The sequence below is a fragment of the Camelus dromedarius genome, chromosome 20 (assembly GCF_036321535.1).
Source record: "Camelus dromedarius isolate mCamDro1 chromosome 20, mCamDro1.pat, whole genome shotgun sequence".
NCBI classification, from domain to species: domain Eukaryota; kingdom Metazoa; phylum Chordata; class Mammalia; order Artiodactyla; family Camelidae; genus Camelus; species Camelus dromedarius.
In genome coordinates, this window is record NC_087455.1 from 35,244,398 (window position 1) to 35,260,018 (window position 15,621).

A 15,621-nucleotide genomic window follows, 5' to 3' on the forward strand; every position below is an offset into this window, starting at 1 on the left:
TATGAAGGCCCGGCCAGGAAACTCTCAAACGCTCCTGCGTACAGCACACCTGGTGGGTATTTTTACAGTAAAGTATAAAATCTGCCCTTTCGAAAATGGCACAGAATTGGTGGCACCGCACATTGATGCCCTTTAAGTGGTAAGCTAGAGTTTGCAGAGTTTATAAACTCCTCATAAGCCTTTGCTAGAACGTAAAAGTTTAGAATAACAAGCGGGGCTTGATGAGCTGTCGAGACGGAAGCAAACAGCCTTCGTTTCCCGTCCGAAGAAGAGGACACTCAGTGTGGTGGTGGAGTTGCTTTGCCCCAGGGGCAAAAAGCTGGTAGAGAGGACTTATGTCACATGAATTCCATCTTCTCTTTGATTTCTGCTATAGAATCAAGGGCAAAATTCTAAAGAAGAAAACTCATGTCTAAGAAGTGTTAGCAGAACCCACGCTGGGCTGGCACGTCATCACACCCAGGTGGCCGTGCAGGTCTTTGCATTTCCCCTGGAGACGTGTGATTTTTTTGTGGGCTTTTTTGATTCTGGGATCTTCCACACTCACGCCAGCCCACCTCAAATTTCGTTCTCCATCCTCTTCTCTTGGCCCACCTCCAATTCCTCCATGAAGTTTTCGGTCATGACCAGGGGCCCTCCCCTGCAGCACGCTGGGTAGCCATTACTCCCCAGATTCCTCTCTTTTTCGTCTCTGGAGTCCTGCTGGTCTCTCTCCAACGGCAAGTTTCCTGGAACCCTCTGTCGCAGGTTGGGTCCTGGGGAAACAAACTGTGAGATGGAGCCTGGGCGGTGCTCAGGGGGCCATCCCCGTGCGGGAGTAGAGGAAGCAGGAGGGGCAGACGGAGAAGTTGACCGTGACGCAGTCACCACAGAGCCCTCAGCTGACCCCTGTGGTACCCTTCTGAGTTGTCCCAAATGGAGGCGAGGGGGCTGGGTCTCTGTGAACCCAAACAGCGCCAGAAGCTGGCTGCCCTGGGGAGGGGCATGGTCTCGGGCAAGGCAACAGAAAGGGAGCAAATAGATACAACCCTACATCTTAGAATTTCAGGCGCAAGAAGAGTGACTGAGAAGGAACCACTGTCCACATAGTGACTTAAAGCGCGTCTCACTGTGCTCGCTTCAGCAGCACGTACACTAAAATTGGAGTGAGACAGAGACGATTAGCGTGGCCCCCACACAAGGTGACACTCAAATTTGTGAAGCGTTCCGTATTTTTTTAATCAATGATGCCTATGTAATGAAGCCTCGATAAAAATCCAAACAGACAGGATTCGTAGAGCTTCCAGGTTGGGGAACACCCACTGATGCTGGGAGATTGGGCGCTCAGAAGGGGCTGGGAGCCTTGGGGTCGCTTTCCATATACCTTGTCCTGTGCATATCTGCCAAGTAGCTGTTCCCCAAAATATATCTTTTTATAATAAACCAGTAATCTAATAAGTAAAAAATTTTTTAAGTAAAAAAATTGAATCATACAATTAAAAAAAATTAAAAAATAAAGAGTATCTTATTGTGTCCTTTTACCAGCGTGTTTCACATCTAAAACCTGGTTTGGTCCAAATATATACATATATAACTTGTAAATTTATAGTAATATATATATATATATATATACACACACACACACACATATATATATAGTAAAATTATAGTAAAAAGATCTCCAAATACAAATATATATATATATATATATATATATATATATATATATATATATATAAAATAATTCGTAAAATTACAGTAAAAAGAATCTTATCCAACTGGCTCTATCCTAGCTTAAAAGGTGCCACGTGAGCTTTCGAGAAGAAATTAGGATGAGCTGCTTGGCTGAGGCCTTTTTTTATACTAGAATGGTGGAATTAAAATCTCCTTCTTTGAAATAAAGAAAGAATAGATTTTCATCTGTCTGAGGTAATTTAATATAACCTACCTGGAGGCAGAGGAGAATGCAGCAAATGATTCTTCTAGTCATCTCTAGCTCTATAATTATATTTTCAGAGGGAGAGAAAAAAGATTCCTGCTGCTCTGCACATTATTATACATTTTGAAGAGGCTTCAGAGTTTAATATTTGTCATTCAGCCACTTTCCTAATTTTATGTCTAATTAGGCAAGAAATTGAAGTTTCAGAAACAGTCTTGATTTGCAAAATTCCCATATGTATTTCAATTCACAAATTTAAAAAAAAATACATTCCTTCTAGGTATGCAGTGCTTTGCTAGGAGACCAGGGACAGAGGCTGGAAGAGGAGGACAGAGGCCAGTCTCGGGGTTCAGAGTCCTATGAGGAGGGAGACACATTCACAGCCACCTGGGATGAGCTGTTAAGCTGGGGGAATTGTCATCTTTTAATGGAAACATCAAGGTGAGATCGCTGAATTGTGTTGGATGCGGGAGGAGCGCTGGGGAAAGCTTTACAAAGAGGCGAGATTGGAACTGGGTCAAGGGTGAACAGAACCTCACTCAGGGCCCATGAAGGAAGGAAGGAAGGAAGAAGGGAAGAAGGAGGGAGTGAAATAGGGAAGAACAAATCTGACCCCATATTAGATCTGTTCCTTTGTCTCTAATGCTGTGTTCTGTTCCTGGGCTGAGTCATGCTGGTTCTGCACTTTTTGTAAAAGAATATTGCCAGCCTATAGCCTGAAATATACAGGAGAGCCCATTCTCAAGGCTCTGAGCTTTAAGGGTATAACAGTTTCCCACTCATATAAAGATAAAAAATTGTAGAATAGAAAATAACACTTGTCTTGTTGGAGGTTTGCTGGGACACTGTGACCTGACCTACATGGATACTTGCAAGAACAAAGGATTCCGACACCAAGAAGTTTGCAGCAGCCAGTCATACTTCCTCCCCTTTTTTGTACAAAAGGAGCCTGAATTTTCTGACTTGGTGAAGGTGGTTCTCCAGGACATCATTTCTGAATAAAGTCATTATTCTTTGTCCCAGCACCTCATCTCCTGACTGACCAGCCTGTGTACCCATTGATGAGCAGAGCGAGTTTGGACTCGGTAACAGGAGGAAAGGAGGAAGGAAGAAAGGAAGGAAAGAAAGCAAGGAGAGAGGGAGGGAGGGAGGAAAAGTTCTTAGAGACACCACTTCAGTGAAATCCTCCCCTGGCCCGTTGTGATTAACCTTCATCCATCGAGTCTACTCTGAGGGATCTGAGATTGAAGACAGTCCCGTCATGCTCCCCTCTTGCACTTCTGATTAAGAGGCAGCCCACAGCTTTGCACTCCCAATCTACCCAAGTGTTTGTGTGTGAGGGCTGTACTGCAGATCACAAGCTCATCGCCCCCAGTCAGAATGCTACTTCCCAGGGACCCCAGCACTACAGTCAAGTCCTATGGAGAATGCCCCGCTTCTTCCAACACTGCCTTGCCTCCTTAAGCTCTAAAAACAATAGCAAAGTGTCTCTCAAGACTGCTATTCCCATAGAGATAAATCTCTCCTCTCACCTTTCTTATTTTTCAGGATTTTGTTAAAAAATATCTTACTGTAAATAACTACTAGTATTTATTTTTCTCTTTTACATGGGCACTATAAGGCCGCAAAGGATGAATGCTTTGTGGGGTTTGTTGCAAACAGCCACATGACCACAACCCCATGCTCAAGGTCAGCACAAGTCTCCATATGAAGGAAGTGAACTTGAACTTCAATACACTTCACTCTCTCTTGATTTCCTGGCCACACTTACATTCTTTCAGTGCTCAGATCACCTCTCTTGCCTTCAACTATTTGTCAGCTAATCCCTCTAAACTGTGAATTCTCTACCTGAAGATGTTGCCTACGCCACAGAGACAGTTCTAACGGTGGACTTACAGGCACTGTAACTGGCATACATAGAAATTGCAGCGGCCACACATCACAGAGGGCCAAGAGCTGCTGGGACTACACTCAGAGGACCCTCAGCCAAAATGTCCCAAATGCGATAGCAGTGGCCTTTTCCAAACTCACAGATCCTTACAGAGAATGTCTGGACTTCCTAACTTGTAGATACTGATGGATGGTGGCTTTTTTGACCCTGTGAGTTAACCCTGTTCCCCACCTTTCTTGGATCTCCAGATACACGGGAACCTAAGACACTGCTCCTTATTCACAGACTGAAGAGTTTCACTGGCTGTGAATTTCCTCACCCTTCTGCTTGTCCATGTCAGAGCATCAGTCTCTGTGACACTGAGCTCTTTTCCTGCTCTTCTGCATCCTCACACCTAAAACGAGCCCACTTCCCTGTGTGCTGGATCCCACCTTGCTCCCCTCAGAACCTTGTTCCATCAAGTGATCTCTCTCTTCTGTGTTTATATCTTCAAAGAATCCCTCTTTTGCTTGTGTGGGTCCTTCCCATCACCCAGTGTATGAATCTTTTCCATCTGAACTCCTGTTTTTGCCTTTCTCTTTAATTCACTGCAAATTAGCATTCTTCCTCTCCATCCTCACAGAGCTCTTCTTTCTAGCATCACCAGTGGTCCTCTAATGGTCCACTTCCACGGACACCTCTCAGTCACCTTAATTTGGTTTCTTTGGTTTCCTTGCAGTATTTACCTCAGCCAATCTTTCTATCTTTAATTTTTTTCATTTGGTTTCTTCATTGAGCTCCTCGGTTTTCTTTCCAGATGCCTCTTCTTCCATAACATCCTTAAATGTTGGCATTTATTTAAATTTTGATATCATGAATCTCTCATCAGCCTTTTCTCTTGAGTCCTTTCTGGGCTGTCTCATTTACTTCCATAGCTTAAAATCCACCTGTTGCCTCTAAGCCCATATCTCCCACTCAGGCATCTCTCCTATGTCCCACACATAAATGTTCAGGTGCCAAATGGGCATCTACACCAGGTCAATCCAGAATCCTCATACTTGTTACATCCCAAAGTGTATCTCCCCCTCTTCAACTTCTTTGTTATCTCTCTGGTATTCCTTAAGAGGTGCCAGATACCACTCTGCACCCATGGTCCTTCTGGATTTATTCCTTTCTTCACCCCACACAGCTAATTGAATCACAAATCTCATCAATTGTACCCACCCAGGACCTCTCTTGTCCAATGCCCTCTTCCACTTTCCACTGCCACTGCCTCCATTTAGGCATCCATCACTTCTTATATGGACTATTTTTGTTGCTTCTTTTTTCTAATCTTACCCCTCACCATCCATCCGCCATAAGCACCATCCCACCATCCACCCACCACTAATCTGATAATACCAATGCTCAGTCAGAATTCTCCAAGGTCCCTCATTGTTTAGGACAAAGAAAACTATAGCCCATGGGCCAAATCTGGCCCATTATCTGTTTTTGTATGGACAAAACTCATGTACAAACTCAACTCTTTGATATGTGAAAGTCACCATAAACAATGAAAAAAAAATGAGTATTTGTGAAAGACAGTATAGGGTTTACAAAACTTAAAATATTTTCCATCTGATCCTTTACAGAAAAAAATTTGCTGGCCTCTGGCTTAGAGGATTAATCCAACCTTCTTAGCATGGCACAAAAAGCCCTCCAACATATGTTCTCTGTCTGCTGGTCCAGACTCATGTTCTTTAACTCTTTCTTTAATAGAAAGCAATATTAGAATTGTGTGTGTGTGTGTGTGTGTGTGTGTGTGTGTAAGGCTGCGTAACACTGTGGTTAAAAGTGGAATGCATAGCCAGGATATCTGGGTTGAATCCTGACACGACCACTCATTAGCTACGTGACCTTTGACGATTTACGTAACCTCCTTATAATTTAGTGTCCCCATGTATAAAATAGAAGGTCTGAATCCAACCTTTTCCTAATTGAGAGGGGCTATGGAAACACATTGCCTTACAGTCTCATTTTATTTGTCTATAACATAGAGGTGAGAAAATTGCCTTTTGGATGAAAGTTCCTGGTGGTAGATGTAACAAAATGTATTTTTGAGAGTGACGGTCAACGTATCGGAATATTCTCACTTGAACAAATCAGTTCTCTGAACTGATTTCTCTGACATTTGGTAGGAACAAGAATTCACGTGTCAATGGGAATAGCAAAGAAATGGGAAAAGGAAAATAGAGGTATTTGCAAGGAATTTTTACATTTTTGAAAAAGAGAAAGGATCCCTCTTCAGAAAGCAATTCTCCCGCACTGTACGTTAGAGCTGCATGAACTGAGAAGAGCCGTGTACGTGTGAGGCGGGATGTGTAGCGTTCAGCGCTCACCCTCATTGGACTCTCTGCCTCTGACCTCTGGAAGAACGACGTTTTCTTGCCCTCTTTCAGGCCGGTGAGTCATGTGACCAGTCCGGCCAGTCAGCCGTGCCGTTCGTTGCTTCCTGGTTGAAGCACTGAATTAGTGGCTTGAGCCTCACCCTTTCCTCCCCTGCTGGATAGAAGGAGGGCAAAATCCCAGGTGGTATTTTGACAAGATGATGGCACCTCTCAGGGGAGTTACTGAGTCACTATATGGGAGCAAGTTTGTCCAGAGTGTTGCCTGGACCCACGATGGATCTGGTGGCTGTGAGAAATGAACTTTTGTTGGATTCAATCGCAGAGATTTGGTAGTTGTTTTTGCACCTAACCTGGCCTATCCTGGATTATTCTTTTATGAGAATAATGCCATCCCCTCCCCTCTCAGCCCTGGGAGGAGCCAGGCTATTGTTCTGTGCTGATGAGGAAGGGCTGGATGTTTTCCCTTTTTTAATTAGCAGTTTTTGTTATTGTACTTGGGAGGCAAAGCTCCAGCAGCAAAGGCCACGGCTTTCGTGATAAATGCCTCCTCAAACATTCCCAACCTGAAAATAAAATAACATAAAACCTCGCAAATGAATGTGGTCACGAGCTGCAAATGTCAATTCTGCCATTGTATGGATTTAAAATCAAATGTAAACAATGTTTGAGGAAACATTGACCTGAATCGAGTCTTTTTTCTTTTCTTTTCTTTTTTTTTTTTTTTTTTACCCTGGTAATTAGTTCTGCAGTACAGACTGGCTGAAAGCTGGGGCAGGGCTTCTCCCCCCAGGAAGCTGAGAACATTCTCCCTGCAGCCGACCATGAGACAAGGCCCCTGGGAACTGTCTGCTGGGGCTGCCACTTCGCCAGCTCCTGGTAAAGGGCACGTTTCTTGGCAAATGTTCCCTTACCTCGACTCTTGGGGAGTGGGTATAAATTCTTTCTTCTGTGTGGGCAGTAAGAGGGGTGGAGAGGCTGGAGGCGGAAAACAGAGGCTAGACTTCCAGAAGTCAGATGACAGGCAGGCTTAAATGACATTGGAACCAACAGAACTTAAAAGCTATTTTAGTAAAAAATAATGTTAGTACCTTTTTTTTTTTCATATTCTGGGGCATAATACTGACAACTGAAGTCAAATTATCTGAGGGTTCCTTATTTTTATTTTTTATTCGGCAACTTCTTCAGTAATCAGAACTTTTGGTAATGCGTTTTTCTGACTCATTAAACAATGGGTATAGATGGATGTTATTAAAAATTTGGGACTGATTGGCCAGTTTAAATTTCCCACGGAGAGCACCCACACTTTAGGCCCCAGGAACAGGTATCAAATTGTGTGTAAACAGCACGAACCAGTTGATAATGAAAAACAGCGTTTACTCGGAACTCGCTACAGTTGCTGACCTGTCCTTGTGGCCAGCCATGCCATTTCAAAGGTCACTTGAGAGCCTTTGGTTAGGGAGCTATTCTCAGACCATCCAGATTATCGACTATGTTTCTAACTCACAGAACCAAGAGACAATAAGACTCTACCTAATGAGGTGGAAAAAATCATTTAAAAATCAGATAAATATCAAAGACTTCAGTATTAACAATTTATTATTATAGTGTTCACTACCCTTAGGCGGGCTGAATAGAAATGTTCTCTAAAGTGCTAAGTAGAGAGAATTTAATGATTTCAGTTTAATTCCCTGTTGCACAGAAGTCCATTCTGGAAGGAAAAAAATAAAAACCATCAACGTACATTATATAAAAGGTCTGAGTTTCAAAAGCTACTCTCATCTTTTGCTGGAAAAACAAAGTGTCTGAAAATGCACCCTGAGTCTGGCGAAACTTCATCATTCTTGAACCAGTCTGCCTTTATCAATAGCAAGCTCCTCTGTTATGACAGTAAATTAAAATATCATTCTTTGCCTTAACAAGAACAATGAATAAGAAGAATAAGAAATTTAAATGACTGTCAAACCAATTCCTTTGGCTTGCTCTTTTTCAGATCTTCTTTCTTGTCTGAGGCCTTAAATCTGATATCCTTCAAACAGGCAGAACAGAGAAGAAAATGGCTCTTACCTGCCTGCCCCCTTTTCCTCTCTTCTGATCCTTCTGGTCTTTGCTCATCATTTTTTTCAGGTCATTACATCCCTTCTGGATTAATTTCGTTAATATCCCATTGGCTGGGCTGCCAAAACTCATTTCTTCATTACTGTTTTTGCTTAAGGGGGGCAGTTGCTGAATTCTCCGCCACATTCCCTTTGATCTGCCTTGGATTTTATTTTTTTATAACATCTATTTCTTTTTTTTTTTTCCTTCTTTGTTTATCCCAGTGGCAGAAAAAGAGGATTAATTATTTCTACAAAGCTAGCACTTCTCTTTGTGTCAAAGTGCTAGGAAATCGAATACGTTTATCTCAAGAAAGAGCACGTTCCTCCATCGGTTGCAGTTGGGGGATCTAAAGTTGGACATTGGATTCACTGAGGGCAGTGCCTCTGTTTGCAGATTCTCTTGGCAGAGCCTGTCTGATACAGACAAGTGTCTGCAGGCCTAAATTCAACTCCTAAATAAACCTCCTTTTCTCTAACCCGGCATGCCTCCAAACTCATCCCAGAATAATCTTTCCAAAGCACAAAAAGGATCTATTACTTCTTAGCCCCGGACATTTTGTGGAGTCGCCACTGCATTCAGGAGAAGCCCAAGCCCTTTCGAATAGCGTACAGAGCACTTGGGTTTTTCCCTCCTTACTTAATCCCTTCCCGGCCCCTCCCCGTCAAGTACCCTACGTTCTGGTCACAGTGAAATCCGTGGGCTCCAAGGCTGGGGACATCCTCGTTTATCTCTGGGCTCTTGACCATCAGTTCTCTCTCTGGGGAATGCCCTTCTCTCCTTTGTCTACTTGCTAAAGTCCACACGTTTCTTAAGACTCAGTCCAAATCAGAACCTTTCCCCATCTGCCCAAGACCTACAGCGTTCCTCTCCCCAGAGTCCTCTCTGCTCAGCTCAAGGGTGCTTATCACATTCAGTGTCGGCATCTACTTGCCTGGATCATTCACTAGTGTTTAAGCTGCTTTAGGACAAGCTCTGTTTTATTTATCTTTGGGATCTTCAAGCCCTATAAAGCGCCAGGAAAATCATGACAGTTAGAAAATATTGTGTGCTCAGATAAATGAACGAATGAAGGGGTGGTAAAGTAACCCAGTATTTCTCGTTAGTTGCATGGTGTCAGTTATGAATTGCTCTTGTCCTGCTTCTCTTTGTGATAGGCACCAAGACTATTCCCGAACGCAGGCACCTAATAGTAGTTACTGCTATTATTCTAATTAATTAAGATTCATGCTTTGAATAATATGAATTGACTGTGTACATGGTCTGAATTTATCAGAAAATCATGGCTTCCCTTTTATAATTTTATAGAACTTCTCATCTTTTTCCTTGATAAGCAACACTTCTGTTGGTTCTCTCTAGAGTAAGTAGAATTTGGACCTTGAAGTGAACAAGATACGGACCCTTTTCACTTTCAGAGTGTTCTTTTCCCTTCTGGGTCCTAAAGAAAAATTTCATTAATCTGAATTTAACAGGGTAGCACTGGATTAAAAATTGGGGTCGTACCATATGTGCACACTTGTTTTCCTATCTTCTTCTTTATTTCATTTTCTTGTTTTATTGTGAGCATTGTACCATGTTACTAAATATTTGAGGGAAATACAATTAGCAGTTGTGTAATACATCACTTTTTGGTTGTTCTCTGCCTTTATTTTTTTATTCCTACAGTCATCATCACTTACTGAAGTATTGTTTCATTAAGCTTTTACGTGTGTGTGTGTATACTTTTGTTTATACATTGATATATGATATAAAATGTATTTTTATAATGGATTAGAGTCAAAAAAGTTTGAAAGCCACTGAAAACTACTTATAAGGTAGTTTTGAGACTACCTATTGCCTTTTGACCTTGTAAGGAGGGCAATTTGAAAGTTTCTCCAAGTCTAAGGTATGTGAGGTGAGGTTAGGACAGTCCCACTATAGAATAATTAAATATATGATAGATAAACATATCAAAGTTGATTTCCTCATGTGACTTCTGGGAACTATGCTTATTATTTTTAAGCTCACTGTCCCTGCCTGTATTAGGCCCCTGATGTGTTCTACCTGAGTCCCTGTCCCTCTGCCACCCATCACAGTAGACTGGGGGCCCCTCAAACGAGGAGCCCAAGGCAGTGGAGTCAGTCACGGTCAAGTGTTGTGTCTGCCTTTGCCCAGCTAGCCTGGCCCCTCTGCTGTCATCCCCACTGTGTTCTACATGTTGTCACACCTGTGGCATGTCTCAGAATGACTGGCATCAATCAGGATGGTGGTACCCACTTTAAAAAATCCCATCCAATATTCTTGCCCAGCAGAACAATTACTGATTCAGAAGACAGATGTCTTCAGAACTTTTGAATTTTATATTCTTACGTTTACACCTGGCACATTTCACAGACAGATGGCCTGGGAATTACTCTCGCCTAGGTTTTCCACAGAACCTCTCTGTGAATCACCATTTCTTATTGATTGATTGATTGATTGATTGAAGTGCAGTCAGTTTACAATGTGTCAATTTCTGGTGTACAGCATAATGTTTCAGTCATACATATACACACATATATATTTGTTTTCATATTCTTTCTCATTATGGGTCACTACAAGATACTGAATATAGTTCCCTGTGCTGTACAGAAGAAACCTGTTTATCTATTTTATATGTAATAGCTAGTACCAGCAAATCTTGAGCTCCCAATTTGTCCCTTCCCACTCCCCCCCCCCCCCCGGTAACCATAAGTTCTTTTTCTATGTCTGTGGGTCTGTCTCTGTTTTGTAAATAAATTCATTTGTCACCATTCTAATCTTAGCAATTTACAGTAATGAGCCCTGAGCTGACACCCAGGGTGGGTGAGACAGAAGCAATGTTCAATCCACAGCGAGTGGCAAAAAGTCCTTGAGGGATACATTCTCCGCATTCTGAAAGCATCTTAATGATCCTAAGTGCTTTGGATGTTTAGAGGAAGTTCAAAGGCACTGAATCAATTGTACATCATTTAAAAAATACAATACATAAAACTTGGGAGCTGAAGGCATGGTATTTTTTTTTTCCTGCAAAGACTGAGGAGGTGGCTGGATAGAAGTGTGTTGAAGTCATGCTTTCGTTTCCTGGAAGCACAGGGGCAACGTGTGTTTCCTTATGTGCTGATGGTTGGCTGCCATAGGCACGAGGGTTAAGAGTAAGTGCATCTGGGCATGCTTAGGAATCAGAGAAAATCCCAATCTATTATTTTTCCAAATGTCTTGCATTCAGCAAAACTCCAAACGTCTTTAGCTGAACACTACTTCATGTTTTGTTTTAAAATTGATTCATAGACAGGAGGGTATGAAATCAACATGATTCCAAAACCATTTACACTTTTACAATAAAGGTAGTTGGATAACCTTGGAACTGTGTCTTTTTTCAAAAAAAAAAAATCTTCTTTTGTGATAATGAGAATAAAAATTTATAATCATTAGAACATATGCATTATTATCACGTAGGCAGAAACACTTGGTTCAGGTCAATTTCTTAAGATAAGAATACGAGCCAATAATTTGATGAATTGCTTTTTCCTTTCTCTTAGTGTGGCTTCATTACCGAATGGAGTAGAGAGGATTCTAGTGCCGGGAAACTCCAGCCGGCTAGTTTTTCCATCCACAGCTGTTTTTCTCCGGTACCCATGGAAGTCACCTGAGCATCTGCAAAATGGAGGGGACATGGCCACTGGCTTCAGACAGCGCTGGTTTTGAATCCTGGCCTTACTGCTGATTGGTTGAATGGCCCCGGGGCAAACCACTTCCCCTCCTTAAGGTCTACTTTCCCCACTTGTGGAAAGAGCACCGTACTGTTCCTGGCTGCGTCCTTGTCAGAATTAAATGTTTAGTACATGCGAAATGCCTAATCCAGGGCCTGCGAGGAGCAGAGACTCAGTGGATAGCAGTGATGGGCTGAGAGATGCAGCCAGATCCTTCTCCTCAGTCGAGGGTGCAGAGATCAAGGCAGAAGGTGCCCTCCTCACCTGGGGTGCTGCTGTCTGTTCTCTGACTTGCCACCACTGCCCTGTTTGCTGGTCCTGCAGTGTTGTCACCATGCTCTTTAGATGTCAGACATGACTAAAGCCTGTTCAGAGTCAACAGTGACCCCTCGATGACCACACAACAGCGCTGCCCTCTCTGAAGCTCCTGATCAGAATCTCCCACCTGCCGTCTTTGCCTGGCTGTGCCTTTTGCACGGCCACCAGCCTGGCCTTGCCGGTGACAGTCTTTCCCTCCCTGTGCAGAGGGCGGAGCCAGTCCCCAGAGAGGGAAGGCAATCCTCAGTATAAAATACATCCCCCTCTCTTTTTATACTGGGTCAGCGACCGAAGTGTTATAAGAATAATGAAGGTGTGGAGGCCAGAATTTCAACTAGGTCTGTGTAGCAGACAGACTGGAGACTGGATGTAGAAGACTCTCTGGCCCACCAGGGGATCAGCCTTTGATCACCAATCTGGCTTTCCTTCCCTTGTCAAGAGACCAGCCCTAAGGGAGAGGCCATTCCTGTGACATGAGACGATGTGGTACGGTACGCTCTGTCAAGCCTCCTCATCCACAGGTTCCATATATGTGACCATGCCTACTTGCTAAAATTTACTTGTGATTTCATATCAATATCCCTTATCCTTTCATGGGCATTCACAGTTGTATACAGAGGGAAAACAGTTTGAGTCCCCCCTCAAGGATAAGTTTCCAGCTGAGGTCCAACAAGGCGTCACCCCTTGGTTCTGGTTCTCGTCTCGCTCTCATACAGAAGGGATCAGGGGATGGAGATGCGAGGGGGCCGGTGCAGGGCAGCACCAGCGGCTCTGGCTCTGGGGCCACTGGGCCAGTTAGCGGAGCGACTGTGGGCAAGCCGCCCAGCACGTCAGAGCCTCACTTTCTCTTTTGAAAAATAAAGAAGTTAGAATCTACCAATTTGAGTTTTTTTTTTTTAGGATTTAAGATTACGATCTATATTTATTCACAGACCAATACATTTCTTGGGAGCTATGGTTCTGTATTCGCTAACTCACTTATTCAGTGTATCTAGAGACTTAATGGAACATAACCGCCATGAATAATGAGACTCAACTGTTATATGTATAGTGTGTGTGTGTGTGTGTGTGTGTGTGTGTGTATCTCAGTGGAAGAGCTGACAAGCAGTAACAACCAGCCCTTGGCTTCAGTTCCATTTCCATCAGTAGGCTCCCCTGATGTGGGAACTGAGACAAGCTATTGACCTCTGTGCCTCATTGCTCCCTAGGAGCTAAGGTTAGGGCCAAGGTGTCTGCCCTCCTGGTAACAAGAGATTGTTGCGGGAATAAAATGCATGTAACAGACGAGAACGTCCTTAGTGACCGTGCAGCATTCTAACAATAGAAGGCGGTATTCTTACCCGGCTCCTCAGGCCACAGAAGCAACCAGAGGCTGGGTGCTTACTCTAGGGGCACTCTCGTCTACGGGGGACTGTTCTCACCTAGTGTTCTCTCGTTCATTGACTAATTCAGTCTCCTTACGAACTTGTATTGAACACTGAGTTGTGCCCAGGCCTATCTAAGGTGTTCAGGATACAAGTGAATGAGCAAATCCATCTCTCAAGATGCTCACTGAGGAAGGAGACAGACATGCCTATGGATTCTAGGCTGTGGCACCTCATGCTTCCATTCTTCCCCCAGACCCAATTCTTCGTATGGCCCTGGGTCTTCCCCTGACTGTGGGACTCTCCCATATTCATGCCAGCTGTGTATTTATATGTCCACTTGTGTGTGTGCATGTGTGAAAGGGTGTGAGTGGGCCCAGGGGTATAAATGGGCACGCACAATACTCTGGTCCTTTCATCAAGTGCAATCTGACATCTATCAAAATTCCTCTTTCACTACTATGCATTCCCTGGGAGTCTCATGGAATGTGTGGTCCCTTCTCTGGAATCTTTGTCACATTCCTTCACACTACAGCTGCCCACATGCGGAAGTTCACACGTGTCCTCACGATGATTCCTGAGCGTTCGGTGCATCAGCTGAACAAACTCATGCACTTCAGATGTGCTCTGTGCGAGGCATGTTGGGTTATTTTTGTATCCAAAGCCCAGAGGATTGAACCTACTGACATGATTCCCTTTTCTGGGAACATGGGATAATATGATATCATTATTTACCTAGCAACTTCAGCTCTCTGATCTTATGTGAAAGCAATTCTCAGACAACATTTGTGTATATGAGTCAAAAGTTGTTTTAAAGTTTTATAATATTGCAACTGCCCATTCACATTGTCTTGATGATGTCTGTAAAATAGAAAAATTACAGACTTCCTTGGAAATGGCTTTGACACAAGATTTGAGTAGACATAGTAGCTGTCTTAAGAGAGCTGCAAGGAAACAGTAATCATATGAGCCAAACCCTTTCCTCCTACAGAGAGGGTCTGGAGCGATGAAATGGCTCTCCTAATTTTTGGACAGTTTGTATGAAAATATAATGTGGTCAATTAGTATAAACTATACTTCACATCTCTTCCCTCATCTTTCTTCTCTTTGGTTTCTCCCTCATTGACTCACCTTGACACTCATTCGTTTACTCTCTCATGCACTCATTTATTACTGAGAATGGATTAGAAGCCTACAGTGTTCAAGGCACTGTCAGAATGAGAGCTGCTTCCCTGGAACATGTCCATTTGGGGTTAATGAGGTGGGTATCCTGACATGGAGCATTTTCTGGGTGGTTTTCAGTATTACACGACCACGAAATTCTAGCAGACTCATTCACTTTTATTTAAAGATTCCAAATATTTCCCTCCCAGTCTGTAAAAGGTAAAAGTTCTTAGCCAAAGTGAGGTTGAGGTTTATGCTCTAATATTTGCTCAGTTTAAGATGTCCTTCTTGGCTTCTGGCAGGAGAGTGGGAAAGTTAAGGGCGTGGGATCTTAGGTCAGACTGCCTGGACCCAAACTCTGCAGGGCCACTTTCTATCTGTACAATTTTAGGTAAGTTACTTAACTCTTTTACATTTTGATTTTACTGTCTATAAAACGAGAAAGATGATATCTACCTAACAGGGCTCTTCTGGGTATTAAATACAAGGTCCCATAAAGCACACAGTACAGCACTGAAACCATGTTAACCGTATTAAATTCTTAATAGACGTCAGTTACTGCTGCTGTCATATAATGGAACCAGTTTCTTTGATTCTTGGATTGATTTGCTAGCACATTTATATTTCCACTAATAGGGCACATGGTGTTTGTTTGCATAATCCAGGGCCCATGAGCTAATTATTCCTAAAGCTGAAAATGCCAGGATGGGGCTATGAAATCAATCAGCCCCACTTCCCACCAGCGAGGGCCGGGAGGGCTAACTCTTGTGGCTGTAGCTCTAGGAACACATGACTA

General features: G+C 43.1%; 1 non-coding gene across 1 annotated transcript; it reads left to right on the plus strand.

The window, feature by feature from the left end:
- Positions 1–1,110: 1,110 nt before the first annotated feature.
- LOC116149043 (U6 spliceosomal RNA) lies at positions 1,111–1,216 on the plus strand. Its single transcript, XR_004132679.1, has one exon. It is a non-coding gene; the product is annotated as a U6 spliceosomal RNA (small nuclear RNA).
- Positions 1,217–15,621: the final 14,405 nt, after the last annotated feature.